The sequence below is a fragment of the Miscanthus floridulus genome, chromosome 2 (assembly GCF_019320115.1).
Source record: "Miscanthus floridulus cultivar M001 chromosome 2, ASM1932011v1, whole genome shotgun sequence".
Classification (NCBI taxonomy): Eukaryota; Viridiplantae; Streptophyta; class Magnoliopsida; order Poales; family Poaceae; genus Miscanthus; species Miscanthus floridulus.
Genome location: NC_089581.1, coordinates 93,538,683 through 93,551,542, shown reverse-complemented (window position 1 = coordinate 93,551,542; position 12,860 = coordinate 93,538,683).

The following is a 12,860-nucleotide window of genomic DNA, read 5'->3' as shown; positions in this document are numbered from 1 at the left end:
GACGCGGTTTTTTTCCAGCACGTACGTACTTTATCAGCTAGGCTCTCGCAGCTGGACTCCACTTGTTCCATGCCGTATGCTTCTGGCACTGCAACAGCCATGTATAGACGATTGATCCATGGACTACGACATCGCAGCGTAGCCAATTTGTCTTATTCAAAATTTTTATATAAATAATATAATAAATAAATTATTATTAAAGCATCTCTAATAATAAAATAAGTCATAGCAGAATAAATAATATTTATATAAAATTTTTAAATAGGGCAAACAGTTAAATAAGAAATCTAAAAGTTAAAAACAACACTTTCAATAGATGGAGGGAGCAGTAGTTGTGTCGAGTTCATTGGAACGTGGGGGCAATTACATACAGTGCATGCATGGGCAGCATGGGACGTTTGGAATCTTGGTCTCCCTTTTCAGAGAACAACAGGTCAGCTACTTTTGTGTTTGACCAGACAAATTCAAATTCTTGGGAGAGGCGTCAGGGGTACGGTTTTACCATTGTGATGACTTTGTTAAGAGTCATGGAACTACAAGTTATAACATCCAGGCTCTTGTATTAAACTTTTTGAAGAGTAAACTCCGAGCTCTTTTACAGTGGTCAGTGGGTACTACCAGATACTTTTAGAGAAATTTTACAATGGTTAGAAAAAATATAGGCCGTCTATTAGGTGAGATCGAACGGTAGAAAAATAGGAGGTAGTATCAAATTAGGTGGGGCTAGTACCAAAACATGCGGGACAAGATGTGTAACACCCTAGGTGTTAGGCTTGTATAATTGCACTTGCATTGCATGAGCATAAGCATCAAGTGTTCCTATATGAGCTTTTACTTATGAAACATGCAATTGAAACATGTGAAACATGACTTGTTATTTTAGTTTTTCCCTGTGTGTATGCTTATGATCATGTGTGATTGAGTGCATGTGGTTAATGTTGGTCACTAAAATACCTTAGCTACATTTAGGATGCCTATTAGAACAATGTTCATGTGGATCACTTCACCTAATTAAGCTCCTAAGTGATGATATGCTTAGTTTGACCTAGGATTTACATGTGATCAATGTATGGAATGATTGTGGAACCTTAAGAATGCTTCTAAAATGTTTAGAATGTCACTAGGAACTACTTTGCTAATCATGACTAAAGCTAGTTTGGTCTCTAAGTCATACCTATAGTGTAAAGTACCAATTTCATGTGGTATGTTTGACTGGAGTTGAATTGCATTTTAGAAACTTTGCATGGATGTGCACCCTAAAACAAAGTTGTAGTACTTGAGGAGTGTAACAACTTTTATTTTTGGGTCATAGGCTAGTTCAGCTCATAACATGCATGAATTTGGATCACAAAGGTCAATGTAGTGCTGTTTGAAAACTTGGAAATATTTCTAAGTCTTTCAACGCTTTTTAGTTTTCGTGTAGTGTACTTTGGTGCCTTATAGTTTGAAAACTGTGGAGTTTTAGACGATGTTGATATTGGCAATGTTGGAGCTTACCTGTAGCTCTACCACTTTGATTAATGCATCTCTCGCTAATTAGTGTCGGTTTGAGAGTTTGAGGGAGCTGAAGATTGAGTTTCAGCTTGTATTTTTAAGGTGGTATTTGATCAGTTCATTCAGTTTGGAAATTTTGAACGTGGCCGACCTATTCAGAAGCTTGATACCACGTGGCCTCGCAGCGCTTGTTGTCCGTTCGCCACCTCGCCGTCGCGTGTTGCTTTAGTGAAGCCGAGCCCGAGCCCTGTCCCCCTGCCCTCTCCATTTCCACTCCCTCACTCGCCTTCTGGAGCCTGCTCGCGCTGAGCACGGCCATGCTTGCCATGGCTGGGCGAAGGTCCATGCCGCCACCGCTGTTCCCTGCCCCCGTGCTCCCCGCTCCTAGCTAGCACCACCACCACCTCCTCATGGTTTCCCCGAACCCATACCACCCATCCCTAGCCTCGCCGCCGCCGGGAGATTCACCGCTGCCATGTGGCCGTCCGCTACGACCGCCGTGCATGTGGCCGGGCTGCCTTGGACCGTCTCCGGTCGGGCTGAGCAGCTCGGTGGGTGCGCAAGACTCCCCTAGTCCTTACCCTCCACTCAATCGTCCACTGACATAACTCCTCCGGTCGGCAATAGTAAGCCCTGGCTTGCTCCTCTGTTTTGACCGCGTGAAGGGCTTCGCGTAGAAATTCGAAGAAAGGGGAGGGTCGATCCGCAAACCAGTAGACTCATTTGAATAGTGCTGAGAAGGACCGGTTCGCTAGCATTTAATTTGTGTTTTTCAGTAGGGATCCCGATGCAAGATTTATATTCCTTTTCTTTGATTTATGTAGACTTGAATGATCAACTTTGAAAATTCATAGGAATTAGTAGAAAAATCGTAAAATAGTAAAAGAGGACTTGTTGGAATCCTTGTGCAATTATTTTTCGTGGTGTAGATGATGTTTGCTATGAATCTGGTATATAACAAAGTTGTATATAACTCACTTAACTAGCTTGTATTAAATGTTCATGGCATTTGGCCAAATAGTTTGTGAGTTATGACTGTTCAAAGTTGGTCTTCAGAAATTGTAGTTCTCTAAAATTTCTGGACCAGATTTGATAAATGTGACTGTTTGACCCTTTTCACTTGGGAATCATGCTGGGATATTTAAATATGAATTGTAGACAATTTCATAAGATTTTCAGATTGGCTTGTTGCATGTCTTTTGGATTATTACAACTCCAGTTATAAGCTTGTGAAGTTGCATAGCAGAATCTATCCAAGTCTGGACAGATGTGCTAAATTGTGCTTGATTGACCTTGTTAATTGTGGAATCACCTTGTGATGATAATAAACATGTTTTAGATAATTTAATAAGCTTTCTAGAAAGTTAAGTTTCATGCTTGTTTGATGTTTGTAACTCCAGTTATGTTGTTTTGAAACTACTACTACTTTTTTGTTCTAGTTATGTGCAGATCTGAAGCATTGGCATTTTTTACCTAGTTAGCTTTGGAATAAGCTTTTAGTGATAATAATAATGTGGTAGGCAAATTTCATTAGATTTTAATAAAGTCTAGGATCACCTTCTTTGGATGTCTAGATCTCCAGTTATGGATAAAACAAGTGACTGCTTTGCTGCTGTCCAGATTTCTTCTATACATGTGCTAGGTGATTGCTTTAGCTTGCTCTTGTTTTGGCCTAAACATGTTGGTTAGTTCTTGATCGATGCATGTGTGCTATATCTGAACTTAAGTTCACTTGTGTGCCATGCCTAATATGCTTGGTATCCCTCTATTATTGGTTGTGTGATGTTTAGTTAAATAACTCTAGGTGCCTATGTCTTGCATGATCTTATGTTTGCCTTGAACGCTATTATGTGATGCATCTTGTCGATGAAATATGGTCGGCAGTCTACCTAGGGGTATGCCCAAGGTAGTAGATTATCGGCAGATAGATGCGCAAGGTACAAACAAGATGGTGACACAAGAGAGACATGAGGTTTTATCTAGGTTCGGCCACCGTGAAGGTGTAATACCTACGTCCTGCGTCTGATTGTATTGCTGTATGTCAATGAGAGATTTTTTTAGAGGGGTCCCATGCCCGCCTTATATAATCCGGGAGGCAGGGTTACAGATCTAGAAACTAATCCTAACTAGTTACAATTGCCATAGGTGGCCGGATAAGGATTCCTATTCTAACCGACCAGGATCTTGCTTGATCTCCAAATCTGTCTTGATTCCTTGCGCGGGACTCCGAACAGATTGGCCAGGCCACGCATCGTCTTCTAGTGGGCCAGACCCCCTGGTCTGGGCCGGCCCAAGCCTAGCCGTAAGGGTATAGGGGTTAATACCCCCATAGCTAGTCCCTGAGCACCATGTATTATGCTGCGACACGCCGTTCGATCTCCTTCGGCTAATGCGATCCGTCTTCATGTCATCTCCAACTGGTTGAAACATTAACCAATCGAATGTGCCAGTATTTTGGTCAAAACAGAGAGCAGTAGACCACAATTATAGCCAAAGATTCTGGTTGTCCGAAGAATGCATGGTGCTCTAAAGAAAAAAGAAAAAGATTTCTTTCCTTATCAAGTGTGCCCACTTGTATTTCTGAAAAGAAATGTAAGTGACCCTTGGACAATAGTAATTCTGGCCAACAGTCAGAGCGTAGGGGTCGATAAAATAAGCACATTCACCGTAAGGTGAAGTGTGCCCACTTAGTCCCCGAGCCTGGTAGTAGGTGATGTAGGCACGTGGTGCTAGGGTCTAAAAAGAATTCCCACTGAAGTTGAGAATCCAATCGTCGTACAAGCAATACGAGATGCACCGGCAGGTGCATCGTACCGATGTAGTCCCCGAGCTTGCTAGAAGGCGAGGTATTAGCCTTGTAGCAAGGTTTAAATAAATGCCTTTTAACTGTATGTGAGTACAAATCACATGTAGCCGAGGAGAGCAGTCTCCAAGGAATGTTCAGAGAGTGGTCGGGGCAGTCCCCGAGCATGAGAGTGGTCGGAACAGTCCCCGAGCACGATGGTGGTCTAGATAGTCTCCGTACACGATGGTGGTTTGGATAGTCCCCGTACACGATGGTGGTCTAGACAGTCCCCATGCACGATGGTGGTCTGGACAGTCCCCGAGCACGATGGTGGTCTGGACAGTCCCCGAGCACGATGGTGGTCTGGACAGTCCCTGAGCATGAGAAGTGTGGCGAAAAACCATATGCCACTTGTACTATTATTTTGTGTATTTTTTTACTTGCTCTGTCAAGTCCAATCTGACATGTCTGGTCAAAAAAGTAGACGGGTATAGCATGTCATACTACCTTCTTGTCTTTTCAAGCAAACAGTTGTGTGGCACTTGTAAGTAGGTGCGTCAGCGTGGGCCCTCTCACACTGGCAACAAAGAGGCGCATACACTGGCAACAAAGAGGCGCATATATTGGCATAGATCTCGAGGCTGTGAAAACAACCGTCTACAGCGTGTGCACACATCTCCCAAGAATCTCGGGTAGATGAAACGGCATAACTCTTGGGTTAAATACAATATAGGATAGGTAAGTTACTTTTTACTGCACCACATTGCCATTCGCAGCCGCAGCCATCTTCTTCCTCTCGCCAACCCTAATACCAATCAATCCTCCGCCAGTTCCTCATTCATCAACAAGGCCAGATTCATGGCGAAAAGTGATGCACAGAAGAAAGCTGGAGTCATGGTGAAGGAGTGGTGGAAATCGAGAAGCAACGAGCAGACCATTGAAGACCTTGTCACCATGGGGGTACTCCACAATAAGGAGCTCGCAGGATGGCATGCACCAAAGGGCGAGGGGTACCCCAATCCACAACCAGGTGAGATCATGGTGTTCGAAGACTTCTTTAAGCAAGGATTTGGGGTTCCTGTTCATCCTTTTCTTCAGGGGCTTTGTCTTTACTACAAGATTGAGATTTGCAATCTGTATCCCAACTCGATCCTCCTTGTCACCACTTTCATTCATCTTTGCGAAGCATATGGTGGCTTACAGCCCCATTTCGATTTTTTCCACCATCTTTTCTATCTACGGAAGAAAGGAAGCGGTGGATCAAAGATTGCTAGAGGTGTGTACCTCAACCTCCGTGATGGAATGAAAGCCCAGTACCTGCACTGCCCATGGAATATGTCGCTTGATGACTGGTACAAGAAATGGTTCTACATCCATGAAGAGCCAAACACGATCACGCTGTGCGACGTGGGGTACATTTCGGAGAAGAGGACAAGTTGGTCAGAGAAGCCCGAGCACCTAGAATAGATTCTAGAAATATTTGGGATGATTTCATAGAAAAAACTAGACGGTCTGAGCGTGGTTGGGAGCTTCATCAGCCGACGGATCTAGCTTTGCCAGAGGAGGGTACATCCTGGCTACGAGTATCAAGGTAGCGTGGACCCGACGAGGACGAGGCAGGGGGCGCTTGACAAAAATGAAGTTAGAGCCAGAATTGGAGAGCTATTTAACTTAGTTGATCCAAATTATGTCAGATTGAGCGACATCGAGCATGCTTTCAAGCTCGCCCGACCTCCCCCAAAGGTAACTCATCTTGCCTTGTACCCATAGTCCTATACTATGGTAGAAATTCACTCTGTTCACTCCCATTTGTTTCCTAGATTAATGGTTGGGATAGAGCGATAGTGTTTGTGTTGCCACCCCCTGGAGTAGATTGGCCACAAGGAGCTGACCCAACCGCCCAGACCAGTGTCGGGATTGAGGACATCAACTAGGCGGTGCTCGGAGCTAGAGAGGAGGCAGCGGCCAAAGCTACTGGTAAGCGGCCAGCGGCTAGCAAGCATCATTAGGCGATTTTTACTTTGTCAGACGATGACGTAGAGGAGGGAGAGGATACAGACACCTTTCGACTTGTCCCTCAAAAGAGGAGGAGGCAACTAGGGTCGATGGAGCAAGGTGGCTCCTCCGTGTCGGTGGGACCTACATCGCCGACCACTGCAGCACGAAGGACAAGCGGGGGAGGGGTCAAGCACCAAGGCCCAGCGATAGTGCTGGATGTAGAGGGAGACCAGGAGTCACACGCACAGCACATGGAGCAAGCACGGCCGAAGAGACGTGCCTTCGCCACATCATTCCGTGCTTCCAACATGTAAGTATTTGTAACCTTGATGTAAGCTAGCAATTTGCATTGAATATGATTGCCTTCTAAACTTATCTCGGATGTACTAGCTCGGTGTCCACCGAAAGTCCGGACCAGCTAGCCGGAAGCGGTGTGGCTCCACCAGTAATTTCAGAGCAGACTGCCTAGCAGCCAGCCATCGAGGAACCCATAGCAGAAGATCCATCGGGGCCTCAACAAATAAACAGTCAGACAACAGTCCTCGAGCAGGGGGTCGAGGGAAGAGCCAAGCCGAGCATGAGTGCTCCGAGCGCTAAACCTACTGAGGACAACACCTCAGCACCAAGGGTAACAGAATAGACCGAGGAGTAGCGGTCGGAGGTGAGAGCATAGAGCATGTGTTGTCGATGCTGCAGCCCATGGGAAGGCCATAGTGATCATAGAAGCTGCTAACGCCGGACCAACACCAAGACCCAAAGAAGAAACCAAAGACAACGAAGTGGAGGAGGTCCTGAGCCATCCACAGGACAAGCGACAACATGTGTATGTGTCGCATTGGCGGAATGACCAATGGGTTGTCCATGAGGAAATCCTAGAGGTTGAAGAGACCAAGAAAGTTGAACGGGTGGTGAAACGGCTAGTGATGAAAGTGCAGGTAAGCTTTGCTTAACCCCCTGATCTTGCTGTCTAGTCACAGCTATCTTACTTAGCAATCTACACATAGGACTTAATGAAGACCGCAAGATACCGCAAGAAATGCTTTGATCAGATTGAGGGGATCACTGCAAGTAACAAGGAGCTGACGGCTGAGGTGGAATGCTTACGCCACCGACTTGAAGCCGCCAACCATGAAAAGATGGTGCAAGAGTCCCTGAACTCGAACCTGGTCAACTAGCTCTATAATAAAGAGCGGGAAAGAACAAGTAAGTAGCCATTTTATCATACCGACTACTGACAAGTGCTGTTGTGCTTTTGGTAGTAATAGCTGTAGTGTAGGCTTGGAAGCTGAAGTGATCCGTCTCCGAGAGGAGAACAGTCATGCGGTCGTGGAATGTGATCGCCTGAAAGAGGACAATAGAAAACAGGTGCAAGATCAGTCACAGCTCCGAGACCATGTGACCAAGATGACAGAGGATCTGAAGAGTAAGTTTTCCAAACCCCTTTGCTCATTTTGGTTGCTTACCGTAGTTTGGCATAATATAGCGTCTTAACAGCATGTACGGTTTGCAGTTTTAAAAATCAATGTGAAGAAGCATCTGGAGGCCGTGATAAAAGACCATGACAGCTGGAAGGCGCAGTGCCAAGAGATCACCCAGGATCGTGACACCTAGAAAAACTAGTGCCAGGAGGTGGCAACGGGCATTTTGCCGGTCCTTAACCTCATCGATCTGATGCTAATAGAGGACGTGCCAAGGACGCCATAGCCAGGATTGATCGAGAGATGACAAAAGGCATGGGGATGGTTCTAGGAGTTCATGAAGGAGGCAGGTGAGTACACAGGCACACATGTGCTAAGCATGGTACGTGCTCACTACCCCTTGATCGATCTCAAGCGCCTGGAGGCTGGATACCCAAAGGAGGTAGATCCAGACAAGGCCGAGGAGCTACGGATGACCCAGCTGGACTTGTCGGCAAAAATAATTGGCGACATTAACCTATGTGGAGGTGCGACGCCATCCATACAGGGAATGCCATCAACAAGTCAGCTGGAAACACCTTTATTTTCAAGCCAACTGGCGAAGCCTGCGGTCTCGACTAGCTAGGCATCGGTGGGGCCATCTTCTTCAGCTCGACCAGTGGAAGAGTCCCCAAGACTCGAGCATGTTGTCAGGCCCAGCGAGCAGCAGGTGCCACATGCCCTGACCAGCCAATAGTATAGGCTATAGGTATGGAAGAAGATGTACTTGTGTTATTGTAAACTTGGACCCTTTCAGGCAAGCTTGTAATAACGTAACTGTATATCAGCATAAGCTTGTTTGTTTTGTAGAAAACATATTTAAGCTTGAATATCACATTGGTGTAACTAAGTGAGAACATGTTAGCGTTCTGTTTAGTTGTACCAGTTTAATCGACACATCATCCTGAAAGGTTTGTATGGCCCTGGTTTGTCTTGTGGTCAAAGTGTGAGGTGCGTAGCCTGTGCACATGTAGACACACACAAGTCAAACCAGAGAGCACCTGCCGATCACCCATAGCGTAGAGAGCAGATCCCATGCACACGTTGGGAGGAACCGGGGACAGGGCCTACTCCAAAAACCTGAGAAGGGATGGTGGTCGGTTTTAACTAGTTGAGTTAGATTAACAATTGACTTCGAAGTGACACATTATAGTGGTCGGAGAAATCATAATAGCTTTATTGAATTAAATCGAAAATACAAGAGGAGTACATATCTTAGTAATTAAGCATAGAAACGCCTAAGCTTGTCAATGTGCCATGAATTGGGTACATCTGTACCGTCCAGGTGAGCTAACCTATAAGACATTGGTCGTGTAACCTCCTTAACCATGAAGGGCCCTTCCCATGGGGTTGCAAGTTTGTGGATGCCAGCCTAATTCATCTTCCACTTCAGGACCAGGTCCCCAACCATGAAGAACCATTCCTTGATATTCTTGTTGTAGTACCTGCGCAAAATAGCAAGGTATTTGGCTGTACGTACACAAGAATCGAGCCGCTTCTCTTCTGCACTATTCACTTCTAGCTCCCGTACTTCATTGGCCTTGTCTTCATCGAAGTTTTCTACCCGTGCTGATCTGAAAGCTATATCTATTGGGAGCACTTCCTCAGTGCCATAAACCATAAAGTATGGTGATATGCCAGTATTGCAACTGGGCTAGGTTCTGAGACCCCAAACCATGGCTGGTAACTCTTTGAGCCATCTTCTGGGAGCTTTATCATTTTCCCTGTACATCCTCTTTTTAAGTGCGTCCAAGATCATACCATTTGCCCGCTCGACCTGTCCATTAGCTCTAGGGTGCGCCACCAAGACGTATTTTACTACTATGCTCCTTTCATCATAGAAGTCCCAAAAAATGTTCTAGGTGAACTGAGTACCTAGATCAGTGATGATGCTATTGGGTATGCCGAAGCGATGGATGACCTGGTCGATGAACGTGACAACCTTTTCTAAAGATGCCTGTACCAGAGGCATGTACTCTATCCACTTGGAAAATTTGTCGATCAACATAAAGACGCATGTAAATTTCCTAGGAGCCGGTTTGAAGGGCCCGATCATATCCAGTCCCCAGCATGCGAAGGGCCAAGAGGCTGGTATTGTCTGAATCTCATGTGCTAGTACATGGATTCTCTTGGTGAAGAACTGACAACCCTCACAATGGTGGACTAGCTTCTTTGCATCGGCTACGACTGATGGCCAATAGAAACCTGCTCAGAAAGCCTTGCCAACCAGCGTTCTTGAGGCTGCATGGTTGCCGCAAGAGCTAGAGTGGATTTGGTCTAGGAGATGTTCACCATCCTCCTAGGTTATATACTTCATCAAGATTTCCTCCTTCGCATTCTTGCGCCACAATTTGCCATCGACGAGCAGATACTGCTTACTACGACGCATCAAGTGTTCGTTTTCTGTCCGATTGGTGTAACTGCTACCATTTGTTAGGTATTTGATGAAAGGTACTCTCTAGTCAGGCTCCTTAGTGGTTGGAGGTGGTTCGGTGGTGTTTGACGCTAGAATTGTAGCCACCAATAGCTGGTCTGGAGGCTTGTCGACCGTGGGATCTTCCTCTTCGATAGAAGGTGTGAGCAGGTCTTGAACAAATACACCATGTGGGACTTTGGCTCGGGATGATCCTAACTTTGACAGCGCATCTGCTGCTTGATTTTTGTCTCAGACCACATGTGTGTACTCGATGCCATAGAACTTGCCTTCTAGCTTTCTGATTGATTTGCAGTATGCATCCATCTTTTCGCTGGTCATATCTCAGTCCTTGTTGAGTTGGTTGATGACCAGAGCTGAGTCTCTGTAGACATAGAGATGTTTGACACTGAGCTCAACCGCAATGTGTAGACCATGTAGGCATGCTTCGTACTCGGCGGTGTTATTAGACGCTAGGAAATAAATCTTGAGGACGTATCAGAGCTGCTCCTTGGATGGTGACATAAAAAGGACTCCTGCTCCGGCGCCGTCGATGTTGAGAGAGCCATTGGAGTACATCTTCCAATACTCATCGGGCCCCTGAGAGGTAGGTGTGCTTAAGTCTGTCCACTCGACGATGAAATTGACAAGTGCCTGAGACTTGATTGTAGTATGGCTTGCAAATTCCAAGGAGAAAGGGCATAGCTCCATTGCCCATTTAACGATGCGCCTGTTCGCATCCTTGTTGCAAATGATGTCTCCTAGAGGGTACTCGGTCATGACCACCACATGATATCCGTTGAAGTAATGTTTCAACTTTTGGGATGTTATCAATATGGCATAGATCAGTTTCTGAATCTGTGGGTACCTAGTCTTGGATTCATTGAGTACCTCATTGATGAAATAGATTGGTCGCTGTACCTTGTAGATGTGGCTAGGCTCATCATGCTCGACCACCATGGTAGTGGAGACCACTCGATTAGTTGCTGCAATGTAAAGCAGGAGGGTTTCATCTTCTCTAGGAGCAGTGAGGACCAAATGTGATGTAAGGAATTGTTTCAGCTATGCGAAGGCAGCGTCTGCTTCCTCCGACCACTCAAACTTCTTGGAAGCTTTGAGTAGCTTGAAAAACGGTAGTCCTTTTTCGCCTAATCTTGATATGAAACGACTAAGGGCAGCCATGCATCTGGTAAGCTTCTGAACATCCTTCACCTTTTTGGGCAGTTTCATGTCCAAGACAACTTTGACTTTCTCTGGGTTAGGGCGTATGCCATCATGACTGATGATGTTGCCAAGCAGTATACCAGAAGGAACACCAAAGATGCACTTCTTTGGGTTTAATTTACATTAGAATGTATTAAGGGCTGCAAAGGTGCATTCCAGGTTGTCAACAAGGTTATATGCTTCCTTGGTTTTGATAACTACATCATCAACATAAGCCTCAACGAGGTCATCTTTTATCTCATCTTTGAGGCAGGCCTGTATGGTGCGTTAGTAGGTAGCCCCGGCGTTCTTGAGCTCAAACGACATGGTCATGTAGTAGTAGGCACCGAAATGTGTGATGAAGGATGTCTTGATCTGGTTGTCCTTTTTGAGAGTGATCTGGTGATAACTAGAGTAGCAATCAAAAAAGGAAAGTAGCTCGCAACTGGCAGTTGAATCTATGACCTCGTCTATGCAAGGTAAGCCGAAGGGGTCTTTAGGGCAGTGTTTGTTGAGATCAGTGTAATCAATGCATATTCTCCATTCATTATTCTTTTTGCGTATAAGAACCAGGTTGGCTAACCACTCCGGATGATACACTTATTTGATAAATTCGGCTGCCAAAAGCCATGTAACTTCTACCCTAATAGCATCCTTTTTGTCGCGAGTGAACCATCGTAGCTTCTGCTTGATAGGTTTGGCCTTGCCATTGACATTTAAGGAGTGCTCGATCAAGTTCCGAGGTACACCGAGCATGTCAGTGGGTTTCCATGCGAACACACTCATGTTGCTCCTCAAGAACCTGACGAGCACGTCTTCCTATTTAGGATCCAGGTTGGCCTCGATAAGGGCCATTTTGCTAGGATCACCGTCGACCAGCTGGATCGCTTTGTGCTCTTTGGACTTCATGTTCTTGCGTGGGGCCTCGAGCTCTGGGATCTCTAGGTGGTCGGCTAGGGCCTTCTTGGCATTGAGCGTGGTCTTGGCCATGTGAATAGAGAGGTTGTGAGCCTCTGCTATTTTGAAACTATCCTCCTCGTAGGTATAAGCTGCGTATACGTTGCCCCTGAGAGTTAGAACTCCTTTCTCGACAGGCATCTTGGGCACCAAATACCTATAGTGAGGTATGGCCATGAATTTGGTGAGCACTTGTGGCAGAACCTCCTAAGTTATAGGGCCCATATGCACCTGTCACTGTCCGACGACCTTTGACATTTATGTATATGTTCTAGGTAACTTAAGAAGACTGTCGGGTGTCCTCGGGGAACCCCGAATCATCCACGAATTTCGAGCAGGATCATGTTACAGAGTCATTGCAGTATTACAACATTTATTCAAACATCAATACTAGAGTAAAAACAGCGGAAGTCTTACAATAACATAATTTACAAAATAGTAGTTTCAAACCTTGCAACTAGGTTCAATGTTTATTACAAAACAAAATAGTGGAGTGGCATTATAATATAATACAAAACACACAATAAAACTGCCCTGCCCAAGGGCCACACAT